The following is a 27,890-nucleotide window of genomic DNA, read 5'->3' as shown; positions in this document are numbered from 1 at the left end:
CAGTGGGTTCCATAAAGTGGACTGACATGCCAAGTTCATCAAACCAAAACGGCCACTCCTCTCTAAGGCATTTGATACTTTTTCCCTGGTTGACATGTTGACTTCATTAAACATTTTACCTCCTCTGGATTGGCATCAGAGTGTTGGAACATCCTGCATTGCTGCTATCTCTTCTAATGGGATCTCGTCTGTTTGGTCCGAGTCATCGGTCTGATGTTTTCTTTTTCTTATTTTGGGTGTTGAAGTGCGCCTCACATGTTCAATTCTGTTTTGCAACTGTTTGACAAGGGTAGCTTGTTCCAACAATATCACCCTCTATTACATCCAATTTTGTTGCAACGTCAGTTGAATGCTTTTTACCTACATGAGGGCATTTTTGCATCATCTCAGTCACAACAATCCGGACCATTTGCCTCCTTAGTTTTGGGCCAGGCCTTTTTCGCCTCTCTAAAGCCTGCATCACTTCCTCAGGAAATTTACTCCATGGAATTTCAAAGTTGACGTCCCACTGTGTGTCAAGTCCTGGGCTGCTGGAGAAGCTTGACGATGAACTTTGGGGTGAAACAGAGAGCGATGGCAGCGATTGGGTAGGTGAGGCTTCCACAGATGATAGTGAACTCTTCTCGGGAGTGTGGTCTTTAAATGGCAAAAAAAATAAGATTGATTCACACGGTAAAATATTTCACAATGTCCATGTCTGCTGTTGATTTTGAATAGTTGTGTGGTGGTGTATAGTGTTTTTACTTACATTTCTGTTTCCAAGCAGAAAGAAGCTTTCTGGCTTCTACAGGTCTTAATGCTGTCATCAAATCAGCCTCCGTTACGAAGCGTAGCTCATCATACGTCTCGACTCCAATGGACTGCAAGTGCTCTTCCAGGATGTTTTTGTTTACTGCTTGAAGTTGTGGTAGGACTTCCATGATGGCGACATCTAGGAAGGTTCGCTCTGAGTCAGTCATATTTGCACTGAAGACAAAATGGCACCTTCAAACAAAACAGAAAATATATACAGTACATACACTTAACAGAGCAGGGACATGCATCAGGTAACACATGTTAATGTCAAATTATTTACAGTAAGAAGTGAGCTTTAATTGCACTTTATTTTTCCACAATACTGTGTTTTAGTGGAATGACTTGGTATCCATCAAGAATATATGATACCAAAGGATAGAAATCGGGCAGGTCGTTAATGTTGATACACTGTAACCCAAGACTGTCCTTTGTCACAGAATACAGATAGTATTCTGAGAGGAAGGTGCCTTTGTGGATATCCATCAAAACACAGAAGTGTCATTATGAATCAAGATGAGTAGAAGTTCACCAAACTCCATATACTCATCATTTCTGTACACAAGAAACTGTCCTTTTTTATATGCAGTACCCTTGTAGTGAATGTCTGTGGTAACTGTGGTATTGCTTTCTGAAAAGGCTAACTCCCTGACTGCATGTTTAATAGTGTTACTGTAGAGGTTGGGATAAAACGCACAGCTGTCCTTCACTTGCAGTAGTTTACTGCATTCTTGCCCAGCTAAAAGATATGCCTGATACATCTGATGACGCTCTGACACAATGTTTTTGAAGTTTTTCAAGTGTCTGGCACATCTTTTAAAATAACTGTGCTTACTTTCAAACCTAAGCGTCCATAACCTAATCAATGGACCAAATTTCAAGATCAGTGCTGAATAATGGCGCAAATAGTGGTGCTTGGGTTTTAGTTGCACTTCAGGAAACAACATATTTCTCAACTCCAAATATTCTTGGATCAAAATGTCAAGATATGCTGTCTGGGACAAGGAAATGTTCTGAGCACAAATAAGATCCACAATGTCTTTTAGCTGGAGAGCTAACTGCCATACTTCATCCTCATGATTTTGCACTTTGTCACCAATCAAAACTGGTAGCAATCTCAAAAGGTTCCAGTTTTGAATGGCTTGCCCTGATAACTTGGCACTGTCCGGGTTGACAGCACATGGCTTTGTGAGTGCTTCAGATCCTTTGTACTTTAACTGTTTGATGCGCCTGTTTAAGAGTGAGTACGTGAACCATTTTTTCTTTTTTATAATGTTCTTCAGGTACAGTGTTAGATCATATAACAAGACTCCTTCAAAGAGGTCATGACCTAAACATATACTTTGGATAAAAGCGTCTGCTAAATGCATAAATGTAAAATAGCTAAACTTAAGTAAACTTCATTTAAACGTATTTGCATAAATACCATAAACTTCGTTTATAGGTGATAAGTCGATATGCATTTAAACTGAATTTGGTTATTGTTCCAAATGTGTTGTGGAAACGTTTAATGGGTTTGAAACCAAAGATAGAATTAAGTACGATATAGGACAGTTAACTTGTTTTGTCTTAATTTTAATTTATGATACTGTATTTTACAAATAGAGAAACCCCTTTTTATTCTTTGACCAACAGTGTGTGGACACTTACTGTACCTGTGATGATCATAAATTACTTAAATTTAATAGGGGATTTTTTACAAAGCACACTAGAGTTGCAGGTGGGTGTTGAATATACTAAAAGCTTAGATGTCTGATACATAAAGTCTAAAAGTGTGTTTTGTCTTTCACATAGCAAATTTATGGTATTCATTTTTCTTTGTACATTTATGAAATGCACGGAGATGTCTCCCTTTTTGTCTCGGAAATGAATTTTATAAGTCAAAATATAATTGTTTTTAATCAAGCGAATAAACATTTGTTCCTTTTGTAAAATTACATTTTGTTACAAACGTACCGCGTAGCAATACAATCTTTAAAAGAATTGCAGTTTGTTTTAAATTATGGCGTATGTAGACTAAAAACGCACAGACATGTACTCGTAATGAAATTACGGGCCAGTGACGTAATTTCTTATCTTGTTACGTTAGGAGGACGTACTGACGACGTTGTGAGATGGTAATGAAATTACATACGTACAACGTCGTGGTTACATTGCCTATTGGTAAATCATGAAATTACCAATATATTACGTAACTGTTACGTCGTGTGTTAGCAGGGTAATCGTTTTATAACCATTTCTGAGTCAAATTATTTTCAAACCAATCCCGGTCTTTAATGCCTGAGGTGGGAAAATATGATTTTTTTGGAGGTTTGATATGTGATGATGTGGGATATTTAGAAGCTGAATCACATGTAGTTGAAATGTTACTGAATACCAGGAATGACCCAGCTATAATGTGTATGTGTGTTAATAGATTCAGTCTTAAAAAAAAAATTTTTTCGGAAGAGTTTTGAAAGCAAATAGTGATTTTCAGTGATTTTCACTGAAATATTTTACTTCTCTCATTTTTCTCTTCTCGTCACTCTCGAAGACTGTTGGTGATGATCGAATACCATTTGAGTCTATTTATTTATATTGATTTGGTCTATTTTAATTTATTTGTGCAGATCGTTTTTTTAAAGGAAAACAAATCAGTGCACCTTATAGACGTATTATTTCCCTCTTCTTCACTTCTCTCCAGTCCAGCGGGTGGCGCTAAAAACACAGACGATTGTTTGCCAAACACCATTAAACCTCAGAGGAAGAAGTTCAGTTTCACCGCGCTGTCTGTTGTTTTGTTCTGGTGCTGTTTTAATACAAACGGTTAGAAAGGTAGTTTCTGTTAATAGAGAAATACAGTTTTTGAATCAGGTCAGTAAATCTCTGTAATATTCTCATCCTCAGGAATATCTGGAGGAGTATCATCTGAACTGAGATCTGCGGAGAAGATGATGTTTGTTAAAGAAGAGAGAGAGGAGAACAAGATTGAACCAGAACCCAAACACGAGGAACCAGAAACATGGAGAATAAAACACGAGGAACAAGGAGGTTGGTGTTTATTCTTCATTCATATTTAGTGGCTGTTTGTGGTATTGTTACATCTCAACAATGTTGTTTGCACCACGCTCTTCCGTTACTTGATCTTTTTATTTTGGTGCATCAATCTGTTAAGTTACTTAGTATAGGAAATTATGATCCGCACTCACGAGAACAGTCTTATTTTTCTTTTATATTCATCACTGATGGGGAAAAGACTCAAAGGTTTCAGCTCAAAGACTTCCTCAGTGGCTTTTTCCACTTTTTTTTCAAACATTGCCTGTTTGAGTTACATCCATAGATTTTTTTATGTAAAAATAAGACGTTAACTGTCATTAAAATGTCTTAAATCCATGTTTCAAAGTTCTTATGGAAATGTGACTGAACTAAAACAGAGGAGATTTAAACATTAGACTTTATTTTTGCTTTTTGGAATCAAAACTGTTGAATTCAGAGCGTATGAGAATGATTTTGTTTTATGCTAGTAGAAGCCACATTTTAAGAGAAGTCGCTGTAGGCCTGTGGTTATATTTGAATCATGTGAACGTGTCAGTGGAGCATTATTTGCTTGTTCGGTGCATTTCACTGTAAATCAGTAACAGTTTCGCAAACAGACTTCTACTGTAAGATATAATCCTGACAGCATGGTCACAACATGGAAGTAAACTTGTTTATTCTAATATCTGATCTGAGATCAGTGATTTCAATTATTCAAGTTCAGTCAGATTTGATTTGTGTCAGTAAATCAAGCCAGGGAGCAAACTGAACATTGTTTCTCCTAATAGCATGAATATAATCTGTTATTTAAATTGTTAAATTACAGAAAGCAATCAAAGAACGATCACTGTTTGCTGGAGCTGTCAATCACGCAGTACCCACTTAAAACTCTCGTTATAATTAATGGTTCTCTTAAGCCTGTGTTACTTTCCGCGTGCACAATCTGGACATGGACCGCACACATGTAGACTACTTGTATTTATACTACCGACGTATGCTGGTGGTCCAGTGTTTCCCACACATAGACTTAGTATACTTGGTGACACATTTGTTTTTAGTACTATTATTATCTCTTACACTTGTTTTTTATTTATTTTTTTTATTCACCAGAGATAATGAAACCATCCGTGATCGATTAAGTAGTGGAAAACTCTCCTCGCCCTACGCGTTTCGTACTGCTTGTTCTGTGTGCTCAAGAACTGTCGACACTCCCATAGACAATCTCCAGTGTTTCCCATACGTTGATTTATTTGTGGCGGGCCGCAACAATATCCACCGCCCGCTGCCATCAGCTCCCGCCTCTCACACGCACAAACGCCACTTTAGCACAACATTTAGCAACATTCAGACCCTTTGGCGGCTTTTTTTCCCCCATAACAGGAACATACTGACAAACCTAGTGACTTTTTTGAAAAAAAAACATAGCTTTTCAGTATGTAGCATTTCATAGAGTAGAACAGATCTGAAGTGCCAAAACTCGTCTGAACGCAAACTTCATGCAAATTAATATGTGACGTCACTTGCCGCCATAAGTCTCACAAAATCCTGCGGGAAACACTGTGGTCTGCTCCGTGGACGTGTTCCATACATGTGCATTAGATTGGCTTGAACAGTAAACAAACAATTGCCCAGAGTTATTGCACATCTAGCTGTCTCTATATTGTTTTATCAACGGATTGTAGAAGTGCGGTTAGCAACGGACTTGCTTTTGTAGCCTACTGACAGACAAGTACGTGCGGTCACAAAAGCCATACCGTAGCGGACTCGCGCACGCGGAAAGTACAACACAGGCTTTACACAACACAATGAACCATTTACAGTATTTACATCATGTATTACGTGTTCAGTCGATACATGTGTAGTGTTTCTTTACAAAATAACATCGCCATCTACTGGCCTGTCGGCATAATGCAGTGTTGTTTGACAAATGTTTTATCCTTTTTATATTTCAAATGTTCCAAGTGATTTATCATTATAATGATTTCTTTTTAGGCTTCATGAAAATGAAAGAAGAAAGACCAGATCTGAATGAGGTGGAGGAGAAATATCTGTGTCAGAAAGATCGTGATGTGACTGGAGAAAAATCAGTGATCTACAACATTCAAGTAACGGACATCAAAAGGCCTTTCAGCTGTTTTCAGTGCGGAAACACTTACAAACATAAAGGAAGCCTTACGAAACACATGAGAATTCATAGAGAGGAAAAGCCTTTCAGCTGTTTTCGGTGTGGAAACATTTTCACATCTAACAAAAGCCTTATGGATCACATGTTAATTCATGCTGGAGTAAAGCCTTTTACCTGCACTCAGTGTGGAAAGAAGTTTACACAGAAAGGACAACTTAGGAATCATTTGGTAACTCACACTTCAGAAAAGCCTTTCAGCTGCTCTCAGTGTGGAAACACCTTCAAACGTAAAGCAAACCTTAAGAAGCACATGTTAATTCATGCTGGGATAAAGCCTTTCAGCTGCTCTCAGTGTGGAAAGAGGTTTACACAGAAAGGACAACTTAGGAATCATTTGGTAACTCACTCTTCAGAAAAGCCTTTCAGCTGCTCTCAGTGTGGAAACACTTTCACACGTAAAGGATACCTGAAGAATCACATGTTAATTCATGATGGGATAAAGCCTTTCAGCTGCTCTCAGTGTGGAAAGACTTTTACACACAAATCAAACCTTAACAAGCACATGTTAATTCATATTGTAAAAAAGCCTTTCACCTGCTGACATCACTGAATTCAATAAACTGGCTTTTGAAAAAACTGTTCACTATTGTCCTTTTACATTGACACACTATTTTCCTATTTGATAGTGTAAAGCTGCTTTGACAATCTATTGTTAAAAGTGCTACATACAGTGGGGCAAATATGTATTTGATACACTACCGATTTTTCAAGTTTTCCCACTTTTACAAAGAATGGAGAGATCTGTAATTTTCATCGTAGGTACACCTCAACTGTGAGAGACAGAATATTTTTTTTAAAAGTCAGCAAATCACATTGTATGATTTTTGAATAATTAATTTCCATTTTATTGCATGAAATAAGTATTTGATACAATAGAAAAATAGAACGTAATATTTGGTACAGAAACCTTTGTTTACAATTACAGAGGTCAGACATTTCCTGTAGTTCTTGAGCAGGTTTGCACACACTGCAGCAGGAATTTTGGCTCACTCCTCCATACAGGTCTTCTCCAGATCTTTCAGGTTTTGGGGCTGTCGCTGGGCAACACGGAGTTTCTGCTCCCTCCATAGATTTTCTATTGGGTTCAGGTCTGGAGACTGGCTAGGCCACTCCAGGACCTTTAAATGTTTCTTACGGAGCCACACCTTAGTTGCCCTTGCTGTGTGTTTGGGGGTCATTGTCATGCTGGAAGACCCAGCCACGACCCATCTTCAATGCTCTTACTGAGGGAAGGAGGTTGTTGCCCAAAATCTCGCGATACATGGCCCCATCCATCCTCCCCTCAATACGGTGCAATCGTCCTGTCCACTGCAGAAAAGCACCCCAAAGAATGATGTTTCCACCCCCATGCTTCACGGTTGGGATGGTGTTCTTGGGACTGTACTCCTCCTTCTTCCTCCAAACACGGCGAGTGGAGTTTATACCAAAAAGTTATATTTTGGTCTCATCTGACCACATGACCTTCTCCCATGCCTCCTCTGGATCATCCAGATGGTCTTTGGCAAACTTCAGACAGGCCTGGACATTGGCTTGAGCAGGGGGATCTTGCGCGCGCTGCAGGATTTTTAATCCATGACGGTGTAGTGTGTTACTAATGGTAACCGTTGAGACTGTGGTCCCTGCTCTCTTCAGGTCATTGACCAGGTCCTCCCGTGTAGTTCTAGGCTGATCCCTCACCTTTCTCAGGATCATTGATACTCCACGAGGCGAGATCTTGCATGGAGCCCCAGTCCGAGGGAGATTGACAGTCATCTTGAATTTCTTCCATTTTCTAATAATTGCGCCAATAGTTGTTGGCTTCTCACCAAGCTGTTTGCCTATTGTCCTGTAGCCCATCCCAGCCTTGTGCAGGTCTACAATTTTGTCCCTAGCTTAGACAGCTCTTTTGGTGCCCATAGGCTGTGTCCAAATTCAGGGTCTGCATCCTCCTTAGGATCCGTCCTACCCAGTTGAAGGAGGAGGGATCCTCCGACGTCCGCAAAACCCGGAAGTCGGTGTTTGTGAATTTGGACAGCCTACCCTTCTTTCAGTTCCCTCCCTTACCTGTTGCTCCTATCCTGTCGCCTAGCAACCGTGACAGCGCCAAGCAAGAAGCGGGAAAATGGACAAACAAAGAGTTATTCTCCTCATTTTAATTATTTTGGAAGAAATAAAGCAATTAAATAAATTAAATACTTTCTTTGCTCGTTGTCGGAGAGTTTTTTATATCAGACTACAAGACAGTCACATCCAGGTAAGCCATTATAGCCTATTTTTATTTGTTTTTAAGTATTCTACTAATTTCTCCTACAAATTCATTGAGCCGAAGCATAAACTTTAGCTTGTTTTGTCAGAGAAACTCCTCTCCCACTCCGCTACCGCTCGCTTCGTCCGCCATTACGCTCTGCCGAAAAGAATTATGGGATAGGTAGGACGGGAAAGGATCCACCACACCCATCCTTCCAATTCGGGGAAAAGGAGGATGTATTTGTGGGCCGCATTTGAAGGATCCTACGAATTTGGACAGCCTTTGTCGTGGCGCTGTGACGTAACATCCTTCAAATGAGTACTCCGAAGGATGCAGACCCTGAATTTGGACACAGCCATAGTGGAGAGGCTGGAGTCTGATTGATTATGTGAACAGGTGTCTTTTATACAGGTAACGAGTTCAAACAGGTGCAGTTAATACAGGTAATGAGTGGAGGATAGGAGGGCTTCTTAAAGACAAACTAACAGGTCTGTGAGAGCCAGAATTGTTGCTGGTTGGTAGGTGATCAAATACTTATTTCATGCAATAAAATGGAAGTTAATTATTTAAAAATCATACAATGTGATTTTCAGGATTTTTTTTAGATTCTGTCTCTCACAGTTGAGGTGTACCTACGATGAAAATTACAGATCTCTCCATTCTTTGTAAGTGGGAAAACTTGAAAAATCGGCAGTGTATCAAATACTTGCCCCACTGTACAGCGACTGAAATAAATCAAATAAATTATCCAGGGAATAAACCGAAATAAGTGAAAAGATTTGAAGTAGGCTATATATTTTGTGTGGAGACGTAAAAGTTATACAAATCTGAAAGCAAATCTATAACATTGCTGCAGGGTAGCCTCCCAACCATCTAATGCAAAGATGTAAAATAACATTCGCAAAAGAACCTGACTGTCTACATTAACATTATTAGTCTTAACTCTTATCGTACGTCTTTAGATTTCAAGTTGTTCCTGCATTTTCCCGAGAAGTCTCTGGTGTAAAGGTATAACGGAAGTACGGATCCACTGCTTCGTGGAAAAGCAGAAGTTAGCTGACGTCATTGTGAAAAGGGCCTATTACGACTTCGGAAGATCAATATTAGCGTATATTCTCAGTATACTCACTTATTTTGCTGCTTAAGACGTCCCTAATCTACTCCTGTGTTAGCGTCCCCTTAAACTGTATCCCATGTGTTTTTTATTTATTTGCTAACCTTTGTTGTAATTGGTGCATTTTTGTTTGAATTACGCCATTCCCCGCCCCCAACGACCGTTATCGAGCGTCCGCAGCGATTATGTGTTCATCGATTGACGACTGAAGATGGTGTCTCACTGAAGCAGTCAGGAAAGATTAATACAAGTATTTGAAATTAGTTTTAAGTGTGCCCAACGCTATCGGGAATTACACTCTCTTCTGCCATAATTATTTAAATTTATGTGAATTATGATGCCTTTTCCTCATCATGGTTTCGTATATCGCAAAATATACCCAAGCAGCACAGGACTGCTTAAAGTTATTAATGTTTTAGCTTGATAAAGAAGCATGCATGAATCAGAAAATCAAAGACGGTGCCTGCTTGATGTTTAAAGGAGTTAAAGTTAGCCTGTTAAACAAGCCACAGACAAAAAACTCAATGCTGTACGCAATTTACACATGCACAGAATACTGCCTGTCATGTCAGGGTGCCCTATTATTGCGTTTTCTTTCGAAGTTACACCACTTAAATGGTCAAATTCACAAAAAGATATATTAAAATGGTAATCATGGTATTTGCAACATGGTCTTATGTGTTAAATAAAGGCAACATTTGCGATAAAATCAGATGGCTGACAGTAGGAATTGTGCATCTCCTAACGTTAGTGGCTGTGCTATGTTAATCCAACAACAAAATAAAATAAATTACTCTAAAATTACTTAGATTTTTAGGAATTATGTAAACATTATGAGGTTATTCAAGCATGCACACAAACGGCTGTCATTTAGCAGAGGCTTTTATCCAAAGCAATTTTCAAATGAGGAATATATGATTATATCGTTTTTTGTTTTTTTGTTTTTTGGCTGATTTATGATGAATAATTTAATTGTATGGTGGTGAGGGTGTAAACCATTGTGGTGCAAAACATTAAATAAAAAACATCCCAACACTAGGAGCTCTGCAAATGCTTATTAAAAAGCTAGGCTAATTTGTGATGTTTTCTTATGTCTTATGATACCAAGTAAGAAAACTTAGTTAGCTAGCTAGATTATGTGGACCATGTTAGTTTAACGATGCATAAAACATGTATATCTCTGCCCTCTTTCTCATATAGAAAATGGTGGGAAGAGGAAAGTCAGTGTAACTGACTATTTTGGAAGGTAACTAAAGGAAATTTTATAGTATCCCATCTGTAAGGGTAAATGTTGGCTGTTGACCTGTCAGCCATCAGCAAACTGTTTATTTTCATAATCTGTGTTTCCAATTATGGTGTTAAATACAGTGGCATGCAAAAGTTTGGGAACCCCTTGCAGAATCTGTGAAAATGTGAATAATTTTAACAAAATAAGTGAGAAAATGCACGTTATTTTTTATTTAGTACTGTCCTGAGTAAGATATTTTACATATAGTCCACAAGATAAACAAACAGCTGAAATTATTAAAATAACCACATTCAAAAGTTTGGGAACCCTTGGTTCTTAATACTGTGTGGTTACCTGGATGATCTACGACTGTTTTTGTTTTGTGATGGTTGTTCATGAGTCCCTTGTTTGTTCTGAACAGTTAAACTGAGCACTGTTCTTCAGAAAAATCCTCCAGGTCCTGCAGATTCCTCAGTTTTCCAGCATCTTTTGCATATTTGAACCCTTTACAGCAGTGACTGTATGATTTTGAGATCCATCTTTTCACGCTGAGGATGATTGAGGGACTCAAACACAACAATTAAAAAAGGTTCAAACCTTCACTGATGCTCCAGAAGGAAACACGATGCATTAAGAGCCGGGGGTGAAAACTTTTGAATTTGTAGATCAAGGTAAATTGTACTTAATTTGTCTTCCAGGAAACATGCAAGTAGCTTCCGTTGCTTCCGAAGGGCAGAACTATATGGAAAAAAAAAATCATATTTCTACCAAATAAGAAAAATTTGGACATCTTCATTCTGTTCAAACGTTTTCATCCCCGGCTCTTAATGGCTCTCAGGTTCTCAAAATTGTCAGAGTCTTAGATGTTAGATGGGTTGCCAGCAGTTTTCGGACTGTTCGGGCTGTCTGGACCTCTTTTACTGCCCTTGTCAGAAAGGCCTCCAATGATGACCAGAGGAACTACACCGAGAGACAGACATACAGAGGCTTATGTGACAGGCTGAAGATCACAGAGAAATTCGGTTTGATGTATGATACCTTACATGAACTGACTATGACTCTACTCAGAGCAGATCTTCTTGTGAAAAGAGCAATCATAGTTTTAGCATCATTTAAAACTCAGGCAGGGGAGAAACTTTCAGCTGCCCTGGAGGCAAAACATCATGACACATTCAAAGATGTGCACTTGAAGTCAAACCATAAGATTAAGTCCATAAACACCAAAGAATTATTGCAAAGCGTAATTGACAGTCTACAAAAACGTCTTCCTTTTGAAGAAGACATTCTCAAAGATTTAAGCATTCGGGACACAAGCAGGTGGTCATCAGAGCCTGGCATTCGTTATGGCGTAGGCTTTGTGCACGTTTTAATTTGTGTCCTGACCAGGCCATTAGGCGACTGCGAGACTGAATTGAATCTCCCCAAACTGAAAGTTAGAATTTGAAAACCCTTAAGAACTGCATGCAGATCTTTCCTGTCAGTACTGCAGAATGCGAAAGAGGTTTCAGTCTAATGAATACCATCTTGACCAACAAGAGGTCTGTGCTTCTTGTTTCAAATGTTTCAAATTTGATGATGATCAACCTCAATGGCCCACCAATTTCACTGTTCAACCCAGAGAGATATGTACAGTCCTGGGCAAGACATCATCGCACTGCAAATGACCCACAGTCACGGCAATGTAAATCTGTAAATATAACGATAGATGGAAAATCTGTTTGGAACACACTGTAACTGAAAAAAAATGCTTAATTGAAAAATGTAATGTATTTTTTTTTTTATAGAGTATACAATGAGTTTAGAGATATATGCATAAATGACAGATTGTAAATGTAATTCACATGAAATATAAATTAATACATTACTAACAAACCTTCACTTCTGACATTTTTGGCCACTTTTATTTAAAATTTGGGTTGGGGTGGGTAATAGTAAACCACTTTTTTTTTGTAGGACTACACCACTGGATAAGATGGAGTGCAGTGTGTAGGAGATAGCATCATCTGTAGAGCGGTTGGGGCGGTAGGTAGAGAGTCTAGTCAAGAGGGCTAAGTGGAGTGAATGTGTCTTTTGACCAGACGTTCAAAGCACTTCGCTGTGATGGGAGTCAGTGCTACAGGGCGAACATGTTACCGTTGACTTTTTAGGCACCGGGATGATGGTGGTCTTTTTGTAGCACGCAGGAACCAGTGATCAGTGACTTCAGCGGATCAACAGGACTGAGTGGAAAGAGACCTTCAAACTCATGGAGTCTCATATCTGATCAGCTCTCTTGGTCTGTTACACCTCAGAAACAATCAAAACAGCACTGCAACAGCTGCTCTTCATCAGAGTGATCAGGAAAAACAGCCTGGAGTGTGAGCTTCTGGTGTGCTTTTACCGCTCCACCATTGAAAGTGTGTTGTGTACTGCATGTCTAGTGTACTGCATCTCTAGTGTACTGCACCTCTAGTGTACTGCATCTCTAGTGTACTGCATCTCTAGTGTACTGCACCTCTAGTTTACTGTATATCTAGTGTACTGCACCTCTAGTTTACTGTATATCTAGAGTACTGCATCTCTAGTTTACTGTATATCTAGAGTACTGCATCTCTAGTTTACTGTATATCTAGAGTACTGCATCTCTAGTGCACTGTATATCTAGAGTACTGCATCTCTAGTTTACTGTATATCTAGTGTACTGCACCTCTAGTGTACTGCATCTCTAGTGTACTGCACCTCTAGTTTACTGTATATCTAGAGTACTGCACCTCTAGTTTACTGTATATCTAGAGTACTGCATCTCTAGTTTACTGTATATCTAGAGTACTGCATCTCTAGTGCACTGTATATCTAGAGTACTGCATCTCTAGTTTACTGTATATCTAGTGTACTGCATCTCTAGTGTACTGCACCTCTAGTTTACTGTATATCTAGAGTACTGCATCTCTAGTGCACTGTATATCTAGAGTACTGCACGTCTAGTGTACTGCATCTCTAGTGTACTGCACCTCTAGTTTACTGTATATCTAGTGTACTGCATCTTTAGTGTACTGCATCTCTAGTGTACTGCATCTCTAGTGGACTGCACGTCTAGTGTACTGTATATCTAGAGTACTACATCTCTAGTGTACTGCATCTCACAGGTCTTTAAGAACAAGAGCACTCGCTTACATGACAGTTTAATTCCAGTTGCTGTCAGGACATTACCTCAAAAAAGGCAAAGGTCAATGTTAAAATAATATTTCCGGTCATATTATCAAACTACAGTCTCTTCATTCATTCCAGTCTCTTTTTCTGGCTATACTGCTGTTTTTATACAATATGCAGAATGTCAATGTGCATTATGACCACATGGTCACTTTATTAATCAGAACTTTAACAAATGCAATAAACGTGGCATGTCAGTGTGCAAGACGATATCTGGTCACTAATCACTACTGCCACTTATTCCATTTTAATTTGCACTTTTTGCATGTACTTACTGTTTAATATCAGTGTAGAGGTCAATGTGCAGTACTGTCAATGCTCACTTTACTCTGATTAATCAATGTGCAATATTATGACTTGTATATACTTCTATATTTTTTTGTACATTTACAGTACAGTGTACAACAGTGCTCTTAATTTAATTGTGTGCAGAAAAATACAATGACAGTAAAGGCTTTCAATTCAATTCAAATCAGAAGCTTTATTGAGAAATTTAAAACGGAAAGCCCAAAAAGCAAACACTTTCTTAATGCAAATACAATTAGCAGACTATAAAAGTTGTTGATAAAATATGTGACGATCTAGGAAAACCCACCACATTGTGAAATTTTACTTTTTTAGGTTTTGATACCATATGAACATAAAAGTTATGGCTATCTGAAGTTGGCTGATAGCTATGGTTTTTAGGAATGGAATTTATAATGGAAAAAACAGGTTTAAAGCGAGGCAATGAAAATAGAAAGACAACAGTCATGTATCACAAGTAAAAGTCACTTTACTATGGTAAAAGACTTATTTTAGTCTCTGTACATGCTATAAAAGATACAAAATGACCCCGAGGAACACAGAACACTTGCAAACATCTGAACATTAAGTTTATATCCGTTCATAAATCATCACAGATTACAGCGTGCAGGCTCTTCAATTCTTCTCTTGTTCTACTCTGGACTTACTTCTGGACTTAATACATAACCAGTTCAGGGGTTATAACTTGTAGTTTTATTTCATGCTGTCACCAATTGAATTAAATGTGACCCTGGACCACAAAACCAGTCTTAAGTGTAAATTTTTCAAAATTGAGATTTATACATAATCTGAAAGCTGAATAATTAAGCTTTCCATTGATTGTTAGGATCGAACAATATTTGGCCGAGATACAACTATTTGAAAATCTGGAATCTGAGGGTGCAAAAAAAATCAAAATATAGAGAAAATCGCCTTTAAAGTTGTCCAAATGAAGTTCTTAGCAATGCATATTACTTATCAAAATGATGTTTTGATATATTTACGGTAAGACATTTACAAAATACCTTCATGGAACATGATCTTTACTTAATATCCTAATGATTTTTCGCATAAAAGAAAAATAAATAATTTTGACCCATACAATGTATTTTTGGCTATTGCTACAAATATACCCCAGCGACTTCAGACTGGTTTTGTGCTCCAGGGTTACAAATGACAGTAATGCATAGCGATATGAAAATGGTGCTGGGGGCCCTTTAAGAACAAGAGCTGTCTGTCAGGAGCGCTATGCACTGCATCATTACACAAACAGAGGACAGTTTCCCTTGTTTATCATGATGGCTATATTCTCTGAACTTTTGATCTCCCCTTGTATGTTTAGACCGTATGAATAGTGTTCCTTTTAGTTTACATTTAGAAAAGTGATCACAGCGCAACTGTGCATATAGACATCGGACTCCTCTAGTATCATCATCTGATCCTTCATCTCTGGATGTGTGATATAGTCCATTATAACATCGTTTAGGGCCCTGACATCACCAAGATTGAGCCGAGCAAGATCGTTTACGTGAGCAGCTACTACAACGTTGTTCTCTTCCACTCCGCCATCTCATGATATTAAAAAAATAAAATAAACTTTGCGTGCTGTAGTTTACAGGACTGGCAGTAAATGTACATTGATAAACCTTTATTATATATGTTACGTGGTTTATTTTTAGCATAAGAGAAAGACAGGCTTTTCTGCACCAAACAAGTGAACATTTGAACATTAGATGATATTTTATTGCTTGATGCATTATTTGGCGGGGCCACTCATCGGACCTGAAAGAGCTGGATCTGAAGATGATTTACCTACTGTGATAGTTTTTTGTATGTCTGTGTAGAGAAGATGAATGACTGAAACGCTTCCCACATGCAGTGCAGTGATACAGTTTCTCTCCAGTGTGAATCCTCTCGTGTGTTTTCAGATTTGATGACACACTGAATCTCTTGTTGCAGTGTGAACACTTGTAAGGTTTTTCTCCGGTGTGGATCCTCTGGTGCTGTTTCAAACAGTACGCTGAAGTAAAAGTCTTTTCACACTCACAGCACATGTACTCTCTCACACCAGCATGTATTTTCTGATGTACTTTCAAATTCTGTAGACATGAAAAACTCTTTCCACACAAATGACATGAATGTGGCTTCTCTGTTGTATGCATTTTCCGGTGTGTTCTCAGGTATGAAGTCCTTGAAAATGTTTTGCCGCATTGATCACATGTGTACGGTTTCTCTGCAGTGTGGATCGTCTCGTGTATTTTCAGGTCTCCTGACCGACTGAATCTCTTGTCACATTGTGAACACTTGTACAGTTTCTCTCCAGTGTGGATGCTCATGTGATGCTTAAGACTTGGTTTGCGTGTGAAACTCTTCCCACACTGAGTGCAGGTGAAAGCTTTCTTGGTTGTTCTTTTCATTAAATCTTTCTGTTTTGTTTGAGACCAACTCGAAGGTTTTTTTCTAGTTTTCACATGATTTTTCTCCTCATCTTCACTCAATTCTTCATTCTTCAGCTCTACAATAAAAGTAAAAAAAATTTAATTTCTAGTAACTCGTAGAAAGCAGATGGACATAAAATGATCACTGATATAACAGTTTAAAGAATTTTTATAAATTATACGCCCCTGGAATTTCTCCATGAATGAGATACAATGAATGTACAATTTTTAATACATTATAGGCAAGAATCCATGTTTCTATAGGAAGAATTATTAAATATGTTTGATCCACTACAAAATGATCAGACATAATGTTACTGAAAAAAGTGCCCAGTTGATAGAAAGTGTCCCTTACAGGGCTCCAGACTAACATTTGTTAGCAGTGGCACCAGACCCAGTAAGTTCAACAGATGGTGGCGCCAGAAGAAGGTTTGTTTTGCATTAAAAAGTGTAGTTACTAATATTATTATACATTTATTTCTTGGTAATGCACATTTGGCAGTAAAGCACTGAAATTTGAGTTGGGAATCATACACAATGTACTTTTATGAACAACATTAACGTGCACATTCTCTTTTTTACATAGAAAATGAATATATTCTACTCTTATTAAATGTACAATCAGCGGAGGCACCTGCACCTGAACGAATCAATCAATGAACAAAGTGAAGGCGTAATTGGGTTTTAACCGCTCATTTGTGCTCAACACTGTGTAGGTCAGTTAACCTGGGGTGCGTCAATTATTACATCCGAGATCAAATGACACATCCAAGATGATATCATCCCACTAATCTGGATCTGGCTAATTCAGATCTTTGAACGCACCTGTTGTGGATGATTAGTAAGGTTTCTGGTTCCTCGTGTTTTATTCTCCAGGTTTCTGGTTCCTCGTGTTTTATTCTCCAGGTTTCTGGTTCCTCGTGTTTTATTCTCCAGGTTTCTGGTTATTTTATTCTCCAGGTTTCTGGTTCCTCCTGTTTTATTCTCCAGGGTTCTGGTTCCTCATGTTTTATTCTCCAGGTTTCTGGTTATTTTATTCTCCAGGTTTCTGGTTCCTCGTGTTTTATTCTCCAGGTTTCTGGTTCCTTGTGTCCTCCTCACTCTCCTCTTTAACAAACATCTTCACAGCAGTAGATCTCAGTTCAGATAATACTCCTCCAGATATTCCTGCTTGCTTCAACACTACTGTGAAGATGAGAATATTACAGGTATTTACTGACTCGATTCAAAAACATTTACAGGTGCATTTCTAGCAGTTTGTATTAAACCAGCATCACAACAAAACAACAGAGAGCATGGTGAAACTGAACTTCTTCCTCTGAGGTTTAATGGTGTTTGTCAAACAATCGTCTGAGTTTTTAGCACCACCCGCTGGACTGGAGAGAAGTGGAGAGGAGGGAAATTAATACAGGGAAAATTACATAGTGCTTCTATAAGGTGCACAGTTTTTTTCCCCCCCTGCACAAATAAATGAAAATGACTTAAAATTACAGTCTCGCATGGTATATGATCAGCATCAACAGTCTTTGTGAGTGAGGACTAGATGAGAAAAAAATTATTAGTCAAATGTTTCATTGAAAATCACAATGTTGCAGCATGTTATGGAAATTAAGAAAACATGTGACAATGATGAGATGTAGCCTAATTAAAAATCATAATAATAAAAAACAAAAAAAGCAATCCAAAATATTGAACAGGTTTAGCATGGAAAACATCCTTCCCACATGCAGTGCAGCCATGTGTCTGTCTAAATATCTGGGGTGTATACCAGAAAGCACGGCTAGCTTACCATCAGCTAAACCCTGAACTTTTGGTTGATTAACCCCAAACCTTGCTTACAGGGGCAAGCTGGCATTTAACCCACCACTTTTCAAACTACAGGGGCACTGCCCCAGCACCTCAGGCAGTTCACTTGAAGCAACACTACACAAACCAAACAGTATATGACATGGAAGTACTGCGAGAACAATTAGAGAGCAGATGGCACTGTACACTTTCGAATCGCTCTCGCGATACTTTAAACTCATGCACTGATTGGTCCATGCCAGTGCTGCTTCAAGTCGTCTTACTTGGTTGAATTGAACCAATCAAAACTCCCCTATCAGCTGGTGGGTTAAGCGCGCTTTGACGTTCAGTAATCGTCCGAGTACGATCAGTAGGCCTATCATTAAGTTTTGAATGTTTTAAATTATGTATGCACACAATGAATAAATTGCGTTAACATTAGCCAAATTGAATCCTTCAAAAAACTAGGTAAGCCGTGCTGGAAAAATGCTATATAGCAATACAGCGATTTTTGGTGGCCAAAATGATTAGAACACTACCCAGTCAACACGTGAGATCATGCAATGATCAGTGACATCTCACCATTCTCAGACTTTGGTACTCGCAGTGTGAGCTCATTGTGAATTCAAAATGTTGAGCAGGTTGACAGGAGGCAGTTCAGAAGAAGAACTGTGGCAATGTCTCCAAGATGCTTCAAGAAAGCTACCTGCAAAGCTACAGTGCTGTTAAAAGTTTAAGGCACCTGTGTAAAAATGCTGTAAAATGAGGATGCTGTCAAAAATAGATTTTCTTTATCAATTAACTTCTATTAACTAAATTAAATCAACATTTGGTGTGATCATCCTTTAAATTTAAAGCAGCTTTTGTCCTTGGTGCACTTGAGCAGTTTCTCATGAGCTTTGCAGGTAGGTTTCTTGAAGCAGCTTGGAGACTTGTTGCCACTTTTTATCTGGATTTAGTTTGTTCTGTTTCTTCATGTCATTCTACACCGACTGGATGATGATCAGATCTAATCTCTGTGTGGAGCACTGGCTGTTGTCAGACAAAAATCACACTGGATTATTACAATTAATGGCAAAATGAATGTTTCCTACTGACACACTACAGCAAAAGATAGAAATAACTGACTTAAAACCATTTTTTAGCTGGTGAAAATACTAGTGTTCTAATCATTTTGGCCACAACTGTATATAAATAATACTATCGTTGTCGCTGGCTAGACTAATTTAATCTTTAGTTAGTTCACAGTGTCTAATGGCCATCTTATTTGTTTTTAGGGAGAGACAGACAGCTGACAATAGGGGCATATTCATCACTGATAATGACAGCAGGGACAGAACAGAACAGGAAAGAGAAGAGAAGATCAGTTAGAGTCAGTGCATCTTCAGCCAAACCAACCATCAGACCTGCCAGGACCGAAAGTGAAGGGAGAAAGGGTGTTCAAAACTTTGTGGTTTAAAATTTGGAACTGGTTAGAGTGGAATGAAGGAAAAGCATTTTGTCATACATGTAGAGTGTAGATACATGTAGGCCACTCTAAAATGGCTTCACTACTCTAGAAGTACATCTGTTAGCACGCAGATTCTGTTGGCAAAGCGAAAAGAGCAAGCACAAGCAAAAGAAGCATTCATAAAAATCCTTGAAACCATTCAGTTTATTGGTGAGCAGGGTCTTCCATTCAGGCACAGTAGAGATGCAGACAGCCTTTTTGTCAAATTACTGAACCTACGAGCAAGGGACAGTACAACATTACAATCCTGGTTGCAAAGGCGAGAAAAATACTGCTCCCATGAGATTCAGAATGAGCTTCTGAATATAATGGCCTCAGAGGTTACAAGAGTGCTTTCTGCACGCATTAGGAATAACAGATTTTTTAGTTTAATACTTGATAGTACAACTGATGTTTCCACGAAGGAGCAAAATTCATTTGTTATTCGGCATGTTTCAGATGACTTTGTTGTTTATGAGGATTTCATTGGTTTCGATGAAAACCCAGCTAAAGATGCAGCTTCTATTGTGTCAATCATAAAGGATGCTTTCATTAGATTTAATTTAGAACTCTCTGATCTTCGCGGTCAGTGTTATGATGGAGCTTCTAACATGGTTGGCTGTGTCAGTGGTGTCCAAGCACGCTTGCAAGCTGGACAGCCAAAAGCCTGTTTGTTCACTGCACAGCCCACTCTCTGAATTTGTCAATACAAGATTCAGTGCGGGCCATTTCACTTACAAGAGATGCCATTGATTATACTAAAGAAATCAATGGATTCATGACATCTAGTGCAAAAAGAGAGGATGTTTTTAGTCAAGCACAGCTGGAGCTGGCAGCAAGCGACAAAGCAGATCATTACTGTGACACTACAAAACAGTGAAATATGCCTAGAGTATTTGCTCGTCAGAGAGCACAGATGCAGGACACAAGGCAAGTGGACTGTATGAAGTACTTTCAACCTTTACGTTTTTCTTTGGCCTGATGTTGATTGAGGTCTTGGTGCCTGTTGAGACCCTTAGCTCCATTTTGCAAAGTCCCCACTTGTCTCTCAATGAAGCAAAATCAGCAGTGGCTAATGTCACAAAAAATTTCCCTGCTTTTCGTACAGGAAGAAGTTTTGCAGCTCTTTGGCAGGACTGTTTGGGGAGATTAGCAGATCTTGATGTCAAAGAGCCTCAGACACCTAGGGTTATTCGACCACCAAAGAGAACTGATGCAGCATCTGATACAGTTCACAGTTTCAGTTCAGCTGAGGAGTTTTACAGACAGGGCTACTATGAAATCATTGATGCTCTGATCACTCAAATTGAGGTGAGGTTTGATCAGTATGGCGGGACGGAAGGTCCAAAATTGGGCTAATGACTTGTCGCAGTAACTGACTGGGTAGGTCAGTGGTGCATCTGTAGGCACACTCTCCTCACGCGGCTGACGACCGACTTTCCTCAGCTGGTGACTGACTCTCCTCACGCGGCGGACCATCGACTCTCCTCAGCTGGCGACTGACTCTCCTCACGCGGCGGACCACCGACTCTCCTCAGGCAGCGGACCACCGACTCTCCTCAGCTGGCGACTGACTCTCCTCACGCGGCGGACCATCGACTCTCCTCAGCTGGCGACTGACTCTCCTCACGCGGCGGACCATCGACTCTCCTCAGCTGGCGACTGACTCTCCTCACGCGGCGGACCACCGACTCTCCTCAGCTGGCGACTGACTCTCCTCACGCGGCGGACCACCGACTCTCCTCAGCTGGCGACTGACTCTCCTCACGCGGCGGACCACCGACTCTCCTCAGCTGGCGACTGACTCTCCTCAGGCGGCGGACCACCGACTCTCCTCAGCTGGCGACTGACTCTCCTCACGCGGCTGACGACCGACTTTCCTCAGCTGGTGACTGACTCTCCTCACGCGGCGGACCATCGACTCTCCTCAGCTGGCGACTGACTCTCCTCACGCGGCGGACCACCGACTCTCCTCAGGCAGCGGACCACCGACTCTCCTCAGCTGGCGACTGACTCTCCTCACGCGGCGGACCACCGACTCTCCTCAGCTGGCGACTGACTCTCCTCACGCGGCGGACCACCGACTCTCCTCAGCTGGCGACTGACTCTCCTCACGCGGCGGACCACCGACTCTCCTCAGCTGGCGACTGACGCAAAGCCCGCGAAAGCACCTGGCAGTGGGCATATAAGCTGAGGTCAGTGCCCATCACGCGCATAACGGACGTCTCCTCGCCACAGACTGTGAAGTAAAGTTGTCCTGAGGAGGTTTTTTTTTATTATTAATAAATGTATTTATTTATATTACCTTTTATATAAAACTTTCTAAAATATCAATGGCATTTAAAAATATGACATAAGTAAATAAAAAATTGTAAAAAATAATAACTGTGTTACAAGGAGACAGTGTGAGTGAACATTTAGTTTTTCTCAGGCTAATTTTAACCACTAAAAAATAGCAGCAAACACATCAAACTGCCCAAAAAAATTTAACGACTGCCTTTTGTAGTTGATTTTACCACATCTACTGTCCATACAAACAACGGATTTCCACCTTTAATATAATACACGCAGTACGAGAAAATACAGTTAAATACCATTACATAAATGTGACGTCATTTATGCTAATACAGCAAATACTTGGGGACAGAGCGACACGCGTCATAATCTAAAACCACGCCCACCGAGAATCCAACCCTCTCCATTGACTTTGTTTTGCGGGAAGCTGTGTCCTTATAACAAAATACAGAACAATGTCTAAAAGCTGGTGTGTGATGAGGTGTACAGCCAACAAGCTACCCCCCCCCCAAAAAAAACAGTAAGGAGTAGAGCGCAAGGTGTCATATTACTCTGAGAACTTCGCACACTGGAGGGAAACTGAGCTAGACAATGACATCTCTGAATTCAATTATGAAATGCTTTTAACTGAAAATTGAGTGTTTAATCTTATTTTTATACATTATCTGAAATCTGATACTGTTAAGTGCTTTGACACAATCTGCATTGAAAAGAGTTATATAAATAAAGGTGACTTCACTTGAGGGAAACGTAATTGGCAAGAGGAAACATTAAAGTTAGTTAAATTATTCATCTTCACTTTAATTTATTTCATGTTTATATTAATATTAGTATATATATTAATATATATTTACATATACAGTTTATATATTGTATTCAATTTAATTTGATTAAACCTCATGCGTCCCTCGGGAAAGTGTTTTTTAAAGAATTTCGTGTGTAAAGAAAATGATGTATTGATCTTTATGGTAGCCTACAAGAATTTGCTACTGTTTTCACATTTGAACCGGGAATACACACACACACACACATGTATGTTTTTTTTTTAAAAAGAGGGGACATCCCATGGGCATAATGGTTGTTATACTGTACAATCTGTATGTGCTATTACCCTACACCTAAACTTACCCCTCACAAACCTCACTCTGTATGATTTATAAGCGTTTTGAAAAGTGGGATCATGGGGCAATGTCCTGAAAAGTCACATTCACCTTGTAATACCGGTGTCATTATACAACTTTATGTCATAATTGGTCACAAAAATGCACACACTCACACACACACAAATAGGGCTGGGCGGTATGACCAAAATTTTATTTCACGGTATGAGAAATTTTATTTCACGGTAACAATATCTTTCACGATATAGTTTTTTATATAGGTAGTTATTCCAGAAAATGTACAAAAGGGCTTTATATAATAAATTAGCTTGAATATTTAAGAAAAGGACTTGATCTTATTTGATTATTTTGTATTTTATTTTTAACCTTATAAATATGGTAAACAAAATATGACTTTATATGAACAACAATGACACAGACTTGATGCTTCTCTCACAATCCCCATGACTGAAGCGCTTCCTTTAGACTTTGCGCTATCATCTCTCCAGTGTGATCTTCTGGAAAGTAGGATGTCTGTAGACACCTACTGTACAGTGACCAGTCTTTGATGAAGTGGACTGTCAGGCTCATATACGGCTGCGTAGTGCGGCTCGTCCACAAATCTGTTGTCGTTGCAAAGTATTCAACATTACTGAGCGCCTGTTCAATTCTCAGTCGGCATTCTCTGTATGTTGTTGGCAACGCAACTTTGCTAAAGTGTTTGCGGCTCGGCATTACATAGCGCGGATCAAGGGTTTTGATTAGGTCTCGAAAACCCTTCTTTTCCAGTGTAAACTGGTGCCATGTCTTTGCAAATATGCATCGTAATTACATGGGTTATTTCCTTACATCGTTTTGAGCTTTTTTCATACGGCAAGTCTTTGGTAAAAGACTCAGCCAAAGTGGTTTGAACCTGCGGTGATTTTTTCTTTTTGGCTGACGGCCCGCTTGCTTGCATCTTTTGGCTTTCACCATATTCTTGTGGGTCTTTTATTTTCAGGTGGTGAAACAGATTGCTTGTGCTACCGCTGCTAGTGAGTAGCTACATTAGCATGACACAGTTTGCAAATCACCTTTTTCTGCTCGTTGTCAGATTTTGCAAAACCGAACCAAGTCCACACAACAGATGTTGCACCTCTTTTAATGACGAGTTCCTCCTCCTGCTCAGGATTTTCTTTTGAGCCATCCTCGTCTGTTCGTTTCTCCTTTTCCATGTTTTTACAACCTCCCAGCGTATCCTTCAGTCTTGTATTCAACGGCTTGACCAGTCTCAGCCTCACGCGTGCTGCACGTGAGTTGGCCACGCCCACTTATTTACATTTCGCGGTATACATGGAATAAAAAATTATTTTACGGTACACTTTTCATTCCGCGGTAACGATATATACCTTCATACCGCCCAGCCCTACACACAAATTGAGTGTATATCATATTTTTTATGTTCAGTACAAGATGGTATGTCTGAAACAATATTTGGGTGTGTAAATGACAATTTTGAGTGAACTATCCCTTTAATGTATTATTATTATTGAAATGGCTCATTGAAACATTGGTTCTACTGTTGTTTTAAAGGTGAATTGGTGAAAACAGACAATAACGTATCTAAAATATAACGCAATATTAACTATTTACTGAACTGTTTGTATAGAATAAATATCACATTTACACTCTATTCGGGACGAAAACAGCACTCGTGTGATATTACACTCGTTTCTCATGTGATATTGCTCATATATTATATAAATATATCACAATTTTTGAATCATCATATTATGTGTCATTATTATTAGATTCTTTCAAAATCTTTATAACTTATTCAGAGTAGTGTTTGTCTAATATATAAATGAAATGTCACGTTTTATCCTCTAGTACAGGGGTTTTCAACCTTTTAGGACATGCGCCCCCCCAAGTTTGTCTAATTTCACTCGCGCCCCACAGGTTGAAAACCCCTGCTCTAGTACATGTGACACAAATTTGAAAGCCGCCAGCTGTTCAGCTTTTACTAAATAACCAAACACCAGCAACAGCTGAGCATCGTGCAACTGAACGACCTCTTCTAACGCTGAGAAGGAGTGAATCTCATCAGTTACCCAATTCCACTAATTTCCCGCATCAACCTCCAGATCTGATTTTGTGCAGGCTAATCTCTCAAGACTCTCTCTTTGAAATGCCCGTCGCACGATAATAGCTCCCTCATCTACCACCTCGTCAATGAAAGGACACGCCATGGTTAAGTTTGGAAACGAGTTCAGCTCCCTATTTATACACTTTTAATTAATTCATTACCAAACTCATCAACCAAACACATAACTTCTTTACATTTCTTAGTGTTTTTGTACCTTATCATTTCTTACATTTATTAGTAAAGTACATTTCCTTATTTATTTTATTAATAGTGGTTTAGTGAAATAAAATGGCATGAAATTACCAGCAGGTGAGTATTAAAGGTATTCTGGTTGAGCATGAACTAAGACTTAGCCTGCCCCGGACCAGGTTAATTTCCCAGCATAAGTTGCCAGAGTAACTGAGTTTGAATTGTTTTAAGTTTGATTTGTGAAACCGAATCCACCAACAATAAGCCTGACTAACCAAAATAAGCCTGGCTTGTACTCTAATCTTGTTTTATGGAACAGGCCCCTGGTGCATTTAATACAACTTTTAGCCTCATTGAGAAACTCAAAGCGAGGGTTAAATAAGTGATTGATGGTTGTTCAGGTCTATGCAATAGCACATATTGCTGTAAACTTGGGATTTCACATTTCCATTCTTAAACTCTTTCTGCAACTTGTGTGAATGCTTGTGTTCATGTGTTAGATTAGTTTATGTCTTAGATTTATTCAATAGTCTGATTTATATTGAAAAGAGAAGTATCTTGTGTTTTGTGCTTACAAGTTAATGTCTTAATCTGCCGATCTTGTTACTGTGCTATTTAATAGTGTTTTCACTATATTTTGGATTTTAATATCGAGAGCAGAGTTGATGTTATACGAGTTCAGTGAATCTCTTCAGCCGTAAAACAGTGAGTCTGTTCAAATTCCCTATAAAATCATAAATGATTCGCTTTGAGCTAAATTGACCTGTTTCCATTACAACAATAACGTACAATCACTAGACTAGTGCTCATCAAATCCTTTTAACAAAACTTTTGCTCTCTAGAAACCATGTCAGTTTCACTTGAAAATATTTTAAGTTCAAGTGTTAGTGTTATAAACACTAAATTAATACCAACATATGAAATTAAATTAATGACAGAATTTGGAATGTTGGACAATAAATATATAACAGCTTGACAGTAAATTGTTTTTGCAGTATTGTCTTATACGAATGTCCGTTAAAGCAAGACTGTAAACAAAAAAAACCACGTACAGCCACTTTCTCCAAAATTGTTTAATTATGACAGACACAGCAATGCATCATGTTCTAGAGATCATCATGTTTGTAGTGTGTTCCAGGGGATTAAAACGTACAATATGTATCTCAGATCAAGTGGAGTAATAGTAAATGTGTGAAGTTGCATATGCTCATTATAACTATAGTGTCATATCCATATCAATAATTATTACGGTTTCTATGGCTAGGACCTACAGTTCCTAAAAGGAATTAACTGTTTTTAGTTTAGTAGAAAACTTAAAGTTAGCAGGTCCATAAGATAGCACTGCGTCCTACTTCAAAACACACAATATTTTTATTGAAAGGCCAGATTTTTACTGTCACACTGATAGATTTTGCAGTGGACTTTTTTCCCACTTTGACTTCTTTTCATTGTTATTCTGTGTATCTGTGCTGTTATCCAGTTGGAATTTTCACTCCAATATGGTGGCCATGCTACCGAAGCACCCCCTAGTGGCCGTTACCCAAAAAGCATCAGTTTCGCCTCTTGGTCTTCTCGGGTGTTTTCACACTTGAGTCCTCTTTAAAAGAACCGAACCCAGACCCCTTAAAGTAGACCAAGAGAAAAAGGACCCAGTTTTCTTTGTGTTCACACTATCGCAGTTCCTGAAAGAGGACTCTGATCCTTTTTTGGTCCACTTAAGCAGTAATGGTGTCTCAGACCTCTTTGTGTTCAAACTGTTGCTTTTTGGATCTAGTGCAGTTCAGGGTTTGATGGCTGACATTATGGCCTCTAAAGCAAAAATATATTCCGTACAAATTTGTAATATTTATTTTTAATTCTTTTCCTTGTTTATGTAATCGTGTTTATTTTATAGCACACAGGGTTTCTGCAGTATTTTTAAGCTCAAATTTAAAACTTTTTTAAAATTTAACACTGCTTTAAGACTTTTTAAAATAATAATTTACAGTTCAGATACAGGTTTTCACAATATATATATATATATAATAAAATGAAATTTCAAATTTCAGCCTTTCAAACCATTTTTAAGAAAAGATTCAAAAATCAAATGTATCAACTATTATATTAATGTTTAATGGCTGGTTTAATATCAATTATTATTTTAAACCAGCAGCAGGGCTGTCAAAAACGCAAATTCATTCTCTGCCAGCAGGTGGAGCTTTCAGAACTGCATAAAAGATAGACTTAGAAACGTGCAGACCTCATATTTATCCAATGAAATCATAGCCTTTTTCATTTTAATCATTACATTAAGCTGGCAATTGTCTTTCCGTCCCCATTGTACTTTTTATTGCCTTAAATTTGACAATTAAATTTAAGACTTTTAAGGACCAGCGGAAAAAGCATGCTGACATTGAGATAGAAAAAGAAATTAATTGGACAAATGAAATAAAAG

General features: G+C 38.8%; 1 long non-coding RNA gene across 1 annotated transcript; it reads left to right on the top strand.

Moving 5' to 3' along the window:
* The first annotated feature begins 3,531 nt into the window (after positions 1–3,531).
* LOC306861681 lies at positions 3,532–6,573 on the top strand. Its single transcript, XR_013783498.1, has 3 exons — positions 3,532–3,597; positions 3,679–3,822; positions 5,800–6,573. It is a non-coding gene; the product is annotated as an uncharacterized lncRNA (long non-coding RNA).
* Positions 6,574–27,890: the final 21,317 nt, after the last annotated feature.

The sequence above is a fragment of the Barbus barbus genome, assembly GCF_936440315.1.
Source record: "Barbus barbus genome assembly, chromosome: 42".
Classification (NCBI taxonomy): domain Eukaryota; kingdom Metazoa; phylum Chordata; class Actinopteri; order Cypriniformes; family Cyprinidae; genus Barbus; species Barbus barbus.
Note: the sequence above shows the minus strand (reverse complement) of the source record. Positions and strands in the feature narration are given on the sequence as shown.